The sequence below is a fragment of the Solanum dulcamara genome, chromosome 2 (genome assembly GCF_947179165.1).
Source record: "Solanum dulcamara chromosome 2, daSolDulc1.2, whole genome shotgun sequence".
Lineage (NCBI taxonomy): Eukaryota > Viridiplantae > Streptophyta > Magnoliopsida > Solanales > Solanaceae > Solanum > Solanum dulcamara.
In genome coordinates this window covers 44,441,806-44,453,484 of record NC_077238.1, presented here as the reverse complement: position 1 = coordinate 44,453,484, position 11,679 = coordinate 44,441,806, and the positions used below count along the sequence as shown (strand labels likewise).

The 11,679-nt window shown below is 37.8% G+C and overlaps 1 pseudogene; it reads right to left on the bottom strand.

Moving 5' to 3' along the window:
* Positions 1–6,988: 6,988 nt before the first annotated feature.
* LOC129881239 (5S ribosomal RNA) lies at positions 6,989–7,110 on the bottom strand (annotated as a pseudogene).
* Between the last annotated feature and the right edge of the window lie 4,569 nt (positions 7,111–11,679).

Genomic DNA, 11,679 nt, shown 5'->3' with positions numbered 1-11,679 from the left:
ATAATTTCAAGCCATTATGCACAAGAACACCCCCACCATTAGAATCAAACAAACGGATACCTAAATGGGCCAATCTAGGAACATCCTTAACCAACTCATTCTTATCTTCCTCAACATGATAAAAACTATCCATGGACAACCAACTAAGAGCATCGGCTACAATATTTTCTATCCCCAAATGATACAACACACTTATATCATAGTCCTTTAAAATTTCAATCCACCAAATCATTATCCTTCCATTTAACAATAGGCTAATTTGGAAATTTAAACTTGACCCTACAGGTTCTACAATCAATGAATGCATTAGAGGTATGTAACCAATCCATACCAATAGTAATGTCAAAATGGTCATGTCAAGTTTAGAAAGATCACAAGGAATAACTTTATGCAAAACCAACATGGGACATGTTCTATAAATTCTCTTGGCCAACACTGAATCGCCAATAAGAGTACAAACTAAAAAAGGTTCTAAAAATACTTTAGGGCATACATCAAATCTTATAGCAAGGTAAGGGGTAACAAAAGATAAATTGGCACCTAGATCAAGTAATGCATAAAGATCAAAGTTAAATACCCGTAACATCCCCGTAATAATATCGGGAGTCTCATCCACATCTTTCCTAGCATGAAGAGCATAGAAGCGGTTATTGCGTTTACCACCTTAAGGTCAAGTTTGGGCACCTTATTTCCCTTGCCCTCCCTGAGCAACTTGGCCTTAAGGATGACCTTCTCTATCTGTGTTAGTGACATTAGGGCACTTGGATTTCTTGTGGCCTATTTTTCCATATCCATAGAAAGCACCCATTCCGATCAAGCATCTTCCTCCATGATTTTTCCCACAGTTAGCACATTTGGGAAAAGTAGGACTAATAAAATTCACATCTCCACCTTAAACCTTATGTTATGGTACCATATCCATATCAAACCTCTTTCTTGAACCTTGGCCTATGGATGTTTGGACTTGTTAAGAGAGGCCAATACCATTACCGATCCTAGTATTAGAGATCCCACCTTCATATCAGGCCCTCTTGGAGACTCTTATCCTCATCTCCTTAAGCATTTCTCCTTTAATTTGTTTGATAAATATCATGAAATGAGATATGTCTATTTCCATAAAAAGAATATTGGTTTAATATTTCTTTTCAACCAAGTCAAATATCACTAATATGAATTGGCTTATTCGTGCATGTGGATCAATAATCAATGAAAGAGCATACTTGGATAGCTTGGTGAACTTGAGGGAAAAATCCCTCATCCTCATATTGCCTTGCTTAAGATTTGTGAACTCCAATGCCTTTTCCTCCCTTGGCTCAAGTGGGAAGAACGATCAAGAAAGAGAAGCATCAAGGCTTTCCAACCAATACGAACCTCATCAACTCTCTCAGACTTCCATGGAGTGTACCAAACTTGAGCTATACACTTGAGTTGGTAGGCCACCAACTCCTTTTTTGTTACAAAGTTACTCCAGAAGTTGAAATTAGAAAACGAGGTCGAAAAGATGAAATCCCAGAAAAATATAGCTTTTGACACCAGGTAATGACCACGAAGTCCATCACAGGTCGTACACAGCACCACAGCTTGTGGTGAGCCACCGAGGTGGTTATTATGAAACGCAGTCCTACAGGGAAGCGACCATGACTTAGGATCATAAGCCTTGGTGAGCACTATGAGAGGTGGACCCTTTGTGGTGACCCCTTTCTTAAGACCCTCAAGAACTTTCTCAGGGAAGGGACCACACATCACAACCACGGGTCGTGTTTCCCTTCACGGACCATGGTCGGTTATTTGGTGGATACTTCTACAAACCCTCCAACAGGTCCTATTCTATGCCTCAATTCACGGACCATGATGACCTCCACAAATCGTAAAGTTCTCTGTGAAGGAAGTCCTGAAACTCCTCCCTACAACCCCCTAAGATTTAATTGCAAGACTAACCTCACGGACACCACCATGGGATATGGTGAGGATCACAAACCGCGATGGGTCCTCCGTGTAGTCCTAGTTTTCAGTTAAATGAAGGGTAATTCCGTCATTCCTTATTCTTTCATTAATGAATGTAGACAGTTTTTTGGACTAGATTCATTATGTAATTATCAGAAATACTCCTAACTAAATTATTTTCCCTCATTAACTCCCAAACAACTTTAATACTTCTCTCTCCAGGTTACTTCAAGAGATTATCTTATTCATGAAGGTTTTGGCTAGGGCTTCTTCAAAACCAAGTCTTCTCCTCTCAATTTCAAGGTCAATTCACTAAGGTATGTGCGGATTGATCCTTGGGTACCTTTCACCCATAGATTCCCAAGGTTTTCCCCAAATTTCTTTTGAAATTTCATTACTTTTAAACTCTAATTTTGTTGAAGTGTGTTGGGATGTTTCAATTACATTTTAAATAGTTATCAATAATCATTATAACTATGTTTTTTTATTAATTGCATGATTTCTAGTTGAACTATGAATGCGCATGCATGAAGCTATTCTCAATGGTGATTTACATGAATTTTGATTATGGAGTTCAATAATTTTCAAGTAATTTCATGGTTTTTAATCAAATTGACTATGTATTCATGTTTTACCCTAAATTCAAGTATGAACTATATTTATGGATTATGATTATGTTCAAGATATGAATTTCATGCAAATTATGAAGAAAGGTGACTTGGGATCCTTAATTTGTGACCTAAGTACCTAATGACATAAATTATGCAAGTATGATATTGTTATGTTGAAAGGCTTATACTCATATTGCAAGTACGACATGAAAATGAGCTAATCTATGAATTATGCAATTTATGAACAAGTTTATGATATATGTTAAGTATGATTACTATGCTATGCATTCTGTAGGATTTGACTTAGTACCGAATGATGACTTGAGATAGGGGCTCGACCTACGTGGTCCTTATATGAAGTCTATTTTCTCATAACTACATGCCACCATAGGATTTGCCTATATGGATTAGCTAGTGGATCTACATATAGCGTATGTACATGACCTGCCTAGCAGGGTAGAGTCTATCTTGGCAAGTAAAATCCCCTTTCTTCTGTTGTATGGGGAGACATTGGGATTCCATGTTATAACACCCACGATTTTATTATCAGTTGTGGTTCCTATCCCACATAAATATATTATCTTTATGTTATTTTATGATTTTTAATGATGTTTCTTAAATGCTTTGATCATTATGGTTTTCTCATGACTTTACTTATCCTCTTTATCATGTAGGTAAATTGATCATTGCATTCTATGATATAGATTACATGGCATGCCCACATACTTAGTACATTCAAACATACTAAAGCATATTGTTTCCTACATTATTTCATAATATAGAGGTTGATGATCACATTCCTATATGTGGCTAGTTGTGCTTCCATCCGGTGGAGTTGTGGTGAGTCCTCACCTATCGAAGACTAGTTATGAGTGTCACGACCCATCCCCGTAGGCCGTGATGGGTTCCTGAACAAGGCATTCGCGTATATCCCTACTATCTTTATGTAAATCTGTCACCTATTTAATTTATAGAACATCAACAGGCAAGACAACATATAATCCGGCGAGGCTTATCATAGGCACCACTGTACATATATGCATATACAACCCATATACAACCCACATACATGTTCATAGATCTCTAAGACTAAGAAAAATAACATAAGAAAGGATAGGGCCCCTGCCATACCCGTGAACAAATAAATATATACATCGAGGGTTAATACAAAAACTAGGCCCCAAAACTATAGAGCGCTTTTGAGCTGCTGAGTAGAACTCCTATGCTGACGAATCCCTAAAGTGTGCAGGCATGAACGCAGCCCCCCCCCCCCCCCCCCCCCGAGAAAAAGGAGGTCAGTATGACATATGTACTGAGTTTGTAAAGCATAGAATATCGCAAAGGGAGTACTGTTGATATAGGAATGCAGCGAACAATATAACAACTCATAAGGTGGGACAGAGCCCCCGCCATACCATAAATAAATAAATATATACATTGAGTGTTAATACCAAAACTAGGCCCCGACACTATGGAGTGCTTTTGAACTGCTGAGTGGAATGCATCTATACCTGCGAGCATGAATGCAACCCTCCTAAGAAAAGGGGGTTAGTACGACATATGTATTGAGTATGTAAAGCATAGAATACCGTAAAGGGATTATAGTTGATATAGGTATGCAGGGAACAATATAACAACTCATAAAACATAGTACCTACATCTTATAAAATAAAGTCATGCATCTCAGAGTCATATTTCATACCCGGCCCATTGTGGGACTCGGTAAATAATCATACTATCATAATAATCACACCATCATATATCGTACCCGTCCCTTTATGGGACTCGGTCGTACCTAGCCCTTTATGGGACTCAATAAATAATCATGTCATCATATATCATATCCGGCCCTTTATGGGACTCGGTGAATAATAATATCATCATATATATATACATACATACCCGGCCCTTTAGTGAGGAACTCAGTGAGTCATTTCTGTCATGGCATTATCATTTCCTCATATAGCGTATCCGTCCCTTTAGTGAGGGACTTAGTGGATAATGCAGTGAACTATGCACGATTACGTACCCGACCCGAGACTCAGTAGTAGAAGGGTTACAATATACACGAGTAGAGTAGTTAGTAACCATATGCAATTTAAACCATTATTGGAGAGTTGTTAAAATAATCAAAATGAACTATCATTCAAAAATTAGGACAATAGACACAACAAGTACCTTTGGAGTATCATTATGGTTTGCATCAAAGTAGCACTTTTGAAATCGTCTACTCGTATCAAGGAGTAGAAAAATATTTCTTGGAAGTCAAGAAAATGGCCATCCTAGTGGCTTTGAGAATGGGGACTTCCTTGGGATCACAAATACTTCGACTATTCATTTAATAAAGATCATGCCAAAAGAAAGAAGGGATAGGCTTTACATACTCTCTACTTTCCTTTATGTAGTCGTCATATACATATGTGTTGCAGAACGTACGGCCCGATCCTTAGATAGTAACATATGCCAAGGGACATTCGTCCCAATCCTTAGATAGTGAAATATATCATACATGGTCCATCAAGGGACTCAGTACCATAAACATTTCATCATAACATCATACTTATGTCAAAGACATATCAAGAGTGAAGAAGGGTTTCACATACTTATGCTAAAAACATGCCAAGAAAAAGAAGGTAGCTTCACTTACCTCTTAGGGACTACTCTTAACCACGTTCGCCTCATCGTCTTTTGAACCTATTTAACATGAAAGTAATACTAAGGTTGATTACCTTGCACTTTTCAATTTCCAACTCTACAACCAATTACTCATAGGATTTATTTCCTTATCCATTACCCTCGACTAGTTTGTTACTAGTTCTGAATCTATCAAAAATTGGGCAGCATCTTCCCTATAACTTCAACATCCCCAACATTTCAACTCGGCCAAAATGTCAACAACCATACCAAAAACAACAACCAGCAACATATGTACAAGTAAATAACTTCAACCTTACACAATACAAGCTCCAAACTATGATACAAAAATAGAGTTTTTAATCTTTGTTTCACAAAATCTTTAACCATACCAAATGGAGGGTCGTATGGCTGAAACCAGAAGCACCTACACCCTTGTTAAAATAATTTGAAGCCCTGCAACACGCAACCCAACCAGTTGCACCCGCAGCACCACAACGACAACCCACTACTCGACTTTGATTTAGCTATAACAACTTCAATTTAGTTTGTTTCCAACGTCAAGCATCCTTATATAATTTTCCACTTCCAACCTTATTTAAGAAATTTAATATACCTCATAACAACCTCATAAACTCTAGTTCGAAAGAAAAAACTTTACCTTACCTGAAACTCGACAAAACTTGCCAGAACTCTCCTCAGAATTTCCTTTAGTGCAGCTGAAACTTTGGGGTTGTTTGTTAATGTTTTAGGGATGCTACAAACCATAAATTTACATTAATAACACCATCATACCATTTTGGTATACCCTAGATAATTAATTCATGAAATGAAATGGGAGAACTTACCTTTTTGTCCTCAAAACCGTTGCTCTCTCTCTAGCTCAAGGTTTATTTTTCTTCTTCTCTTTTTAGAACTATCTTGAAGAAGATGACTTTTGGGATAAGGATGAGGGAAATAAGTCATAAAACATATATATATAGTCCACTTTAAGGGGTGACACTGTTTTACCCCTCATTGGTGACATGATTCAAGCCCTCATAGGGCCAACGCACCATCTCCTCCACTTAAGGGATTCCATATGGCATGTGGGGCCCACCCCCTTGCTGCAGATGCTCCCACATGGCACTCTCTCATGGGATGACATGTTTCACTCTCTCCTTCTCCTTGTGGGTTCGTAATCTCTTCTTCTTTTACGAATCTATGTAATCCTTGCTACGTAAGCTTGGTACGCACTTAAGTAGCTTAAGTATGTAAGATTTCCAAGTAGGTAGCTTACATAAGTAAGTCAAGTCCTATGACACATTACTTGGCCTCTAACTCCTCTTTTTTTCCCTTTGTTCTTCTCCTTTCTCAATTTCTCTTGAAGGTTCTAGAGGTTTATGACTAAGGACCCCCTTTTTATTCATTCATCACATGGATAAATGGCTTGGGTCTTTTGTTTGGGCCTCTTTTTTTTTGATTCTTCCAATCTCAATCACTTACAATATTTCCACATCCAAAAAATTTCCCTTGGCCTTTTACAATATTTCCACATCCAAAATTTTTGTAACCAACTTATGTATCAAAAAATATCAAAACATAGCATTATCCTTAACTTGTTACAATTATCTCAATATGTCTAAATGTGCAAAATACGGGTTATAACATCCTCCCCCCTTTAGAACATTCATCCTCGAATGTTAACCAAAACCTTCCTCAAGATCTTATACAGACCATATGGAGAGTTTTTCTGTTCCATTGCAATAATATATACTTTCATCGAGCAATCAATATCAGAGTTCCAAATATGGATACTTGTGTTTCATTTCCTCTTTAACTTCCCAAGGGGTCACCCATCCTAGTACTACTCTCGCCCAAGCATGCTTAACTTTGGAGTTCTGATGGGATCCGATGCGTTAGTTCTAGTATGATCGCATCCATCCCTTAAGGTCTCCACCAATGGTTCCTCACACGGTCTCAGATACCATGGCTTCTATCTATTTATTGCTGGCCTTGAGATCCATTCATCCCTTATGGGATCTCGTTTGAATTTTAAGCATTCCCAACTAATGGTTGAGGGTTTTGTACTTTGCAACAAAGGGGAACTCAATTGCTAGACATTTGGCCTTTCGACAAGAGTTTTTTTTCGAAATATGACTACCCAAGTAAAAATGGTGCCCCTTTTCTAACAACGTAGAGAGACCCTCTTTCAGTGTTAGTCCAATGTTATAAATTTTACCCTATAGGTATCAACTTCCAAGGCATCTTATAAACTCATGTCTCAGTCTCTTCCTTTTCCTTATTTCATTCTCAGAAGAAGAAAAAAATTGGGCAGAGTTTCCTCTGTATTTCGTACTATCTCAAAACCTACACGTAAAAGATATATATATATATATATATATATATATATATATATATATATTTATATCCCTCATGACACAGCCACACAGGGCTTTCAATATCTTCTCATCTCACAGCCGCACAGTGATTTCAATATCAATAACCGTATAAAATGATGGACTTAACTTGTATGTCCAACTCAAACTGCACCCTTTACACTTTCCTGTCTACTTTTCCTTTAATTTTCAACTTTACATTTTAATTATATTTTAATTTTCTTACCTTACCCAGCATGCCTCTTTCGCACCATTATTTACATGTATACTATGTAGCTTCCAATATCATCTATCACTTTCTTCTATTGATATCGTTCTTCAGCTGAAACCAAAGGTTAGAAAAAGGAATTTGATTTCCTATGGCTAGGCTCAATCGCACGATCTAAGACAAGAAAGAAAAATAACATCCAAAATGTCCTGTAGCCTCCTGTTTATAGATGTGGTGCACAACACATCAATAAACAGTACTCTACTAGACACGTTCTGTAAACATTTCAAGGACCAAACTACTCTGATACCTCTTTTGTCACGATCCAACCCCTTAGGCATGACGGGTGCCCGAACTAGTCACTCGCGTATATCCCTACTGTCTGTAAGTAAATTTGTCCCCTCTTTAAGTTATAGCATATCAACAAGCAAAATAACATATAAGCCGGTGAGGCTTATCATAGGCGCCACTATAAATACATGCATATACAACCCATATAATAACATAAGGCGGGACAAGGCCCTCGCCGTACCCATGAACAAATAAATATATACATCGAGGGTTAATACTAAAACTAGGCCCTAGTACTATGTAGTGCTTCTGAACTACTGAGTCGAATGCATCTGTACCTGCAGGTATGAATGCAGCCCCCTGAGAAATGGGGGGTCAGTGTGACATATGTATTGAGTATGTAAAGCATAGAATACTGCAAAGGGAGTACTGTTGATATAGGAATGCAGGGAATAATATAACAACTCATAAAACACTGTACTTGCGTCTTATAAAATGAAGTCATGCATCTCAGAGTCGTATTTTCTACCCAGCCCATTGTGGGACTCAGTAAATAATCATACTATCATAATAATCAGTACCGTATTTTGCACATTAGGGTATTTCGGGATAACGGTAATAAGTCAAGGGAAAGGCTATGGTTGATCTTGTTGGATACAAAATTCTTATGACTAAATTGGAATTTCAACTTGGAAATATTAGAAAAAGTAAGGGGCAAAAAAAAAATTGGAATTTTTCATGGAGGATGTTATATCCCGTATTTTATACGGTTGGATGTTTTAAGGTAGCCATGGTAAAGTTAACGGAATGAACATCTTCCAAAATTTATTTAATATACAAGTTGGATATGAATATTATTTATGATCATTAATAGTGTGGAAATATTGAAAAAGGCAAAGGGCAAAAAAGAAAATTCGCAAAGTGGCCTATGGTAATATTGTGGAAGGCTAGGGGTAAAATGGGAATTTCACAAAGTCTTTAAGAAGACTCATGTGGTCCCCACATGCCACATGGCAGCCCATGATTGGAAAAAATGGGTGTGTTGGACCAATGAAACCTTGACATGTGTCACCACTTAGATCTTGACATGTGTCGCCACTTAGAGCTTGACATGTGTCACCACTTAGGGGATGACATGTGTCTCCCCTAAAGTTGTATATATATATATGAGTCTTATGACTCATTAATTTCCATAATCATCTAGAGATTTCAAGAGAAACAAAACGAAATAACAAGAGGAAGAAAGAAGAGAAGAGAAGAGAAACTTAGGCTAGAAACAAGGAAAGAGCTACGATTTTGGGAGGAGAAAAAGGTAAGTTCTCCGATTCCGTTCCAAGAATTAATTATATGAGATATACCATGATGTTATGAAGATGTTAGTAATGAAATTGTATGGTTTGAGGCAGCCGAAAACGTTACCAAACAGTCCCTAAGTTTCAGTTGCGCTAAGGGAAATTCCGAGGCAAGTTTTGGCGAGTTTTGGTGAATTTCGGGAAAGGTAAAGTTTTTTTGTTTTGAACTGGACTTTATGATGATGTTATGAAGTATATTACATGTCTTAAAATATGCTGGAAGTGGAAAAAAATGGTATAAGGATGTTTGACGTTGGAAACAAACTAAATGGAAGTCATAGTAGTTAAATCGAAGTCGCGTAGTGTGTTGTTGTTGTGGTGCTGCAGTTTGGTGGTGGTTTAATTGCGTGTTGCAGGGATGTAAAGTACTAAAAAATGGATGTGGGTTCTGCTGGTTGCAGCCACACAACCCTCTGTTTGGTATGACTACATATTTTACGAAATAAAGGTTAAAAACTCTATTTTGGTACCGTAGTTTGGAATGAGTTGTATAGAGCTTGTATTGTGTAACGTTGAAGTGATTTACTTGTATACATGCTGCTGGCTGTTGTTGTTGGTATGGTTGTTGACATGGTGTCCGAGTTGAAAACTCGGGGATGTTCAAGTTACAGGGGAGATGCTGCCCGATTTTCGGTAGATTCGGAGCTAGTAATAAACTAGTCGAGAGTCATAGATAAGGAAATGATTCCTATGGTTACTTGGGTGTAGAGTTGGAAATTGGAAAGTGAAAGTTTATTAACCTTAGTATTAATTTCATGTTAAATAGGTCCAAGAGACGATGAGGCGAGCATAGTTAAGAGTAATCCGTAAGAGGTACGTAAAGCGAACCTTTCTTTCTTTTGGCATGTTTTTGACATAAGTATGTAAAGCATATTCTTTCGATTTTCATGTTTTGACATAAGTATGTAAACCTAATCTTTGTTTTGGTATGGTATTTATGAAACACAAATATGACTTTTATATAATTTCAAAGAGGTTCCTATTCCTAGAGCTATTAGGATGGCCAATTCCTTGATTTCCAAAAGGTATTTTATTAAGCTTCGATACGTCTATATGATTCTAGAAGATTTATTCTGATATAATCCAGCGTAACTTTCGAAAGGTACTTGACATGAGTCTCGTCTCAATTTTTAAATGATAGCTTATTCTGATTATTCCATTGAGTCTTAAATATGATTTAAATTGCATATAGTTTCTCACTACTCCACTCGTGGATGCCTCAATGCTTCCTTCACTGAGCCTGGGCCAGGATATGTTTTCGTGCATATTTCTCTGCATTATTCGCCATGTCCCGATGTGAGGGGGCAGGTATGACATGTACCATGGGGTGGTAAATATTATGCCACGGAGTTATGCTGTGCCATGTACATATATGTTTGTGATATGATATGATTTGATATGGCCATCTGATATGATATAATTTGTTACGGAGATATTCCCTACTCTGGTGTTATGCTGTGCCATAGCGCCGATGATGGGAGGGCGACCACACTTTGTTCACCGAGTCCCTTAATGGGGCCGGATATGGCATATGTTTTTCTGTATACATTATCTGAGGTTTTGATCAGCATTTGATATCTCCGAACATTTTGCTCAGTTTTGTACATTCTATCGCGGTAATGACTTTACTTATTACAACCCATTATATGTGGTTTGATAAACATTTGATATTTTTGGATATTTTGCTCATTTTTGTACATTTTGCTCTGGTAATGACTTTACTGATTTCAGTCCATGCTTTACATACTCAGTACATTTTCCGTACTGACCCCCTTTCTTCGGGGGCTGCGTTACATGCCCGCAGGTACAGATGATTGGTTTGCTGATCCGCTCGCTTAGGACATCCACCATGTTGGTCGACGGTGCTCCTTTGTCCGGAGCCCTATTTTGGTACTGACACTTTCTATTGTATATATATATATACGTTGATCAGGGGTACGGCGGGGCCCTGTCCCGTCATATTACTAGGATATCATTCTGTAGAGGTCTGTAGACATGAGATGTGGGTTTTGTATATATGTTTTGGTTTTTTTTTTGTGTTTTGTAATGGCCTATCGGCCCTCGTGCATTACATCTGTTTAGAGATCCCTTCTAATCATTACCTATATTTATTCGATTAATGTACTAAGTAGGGCTAAGGGTACCTATGGGTGCCCAACACGGGCACCAGTCATGGCCTACGGAGTTGGGTCGTGACAACTGTTGATATAGGAATGTAGGGAATAATATAACAATTCATAAAACACTGTACCTGTGTCTTA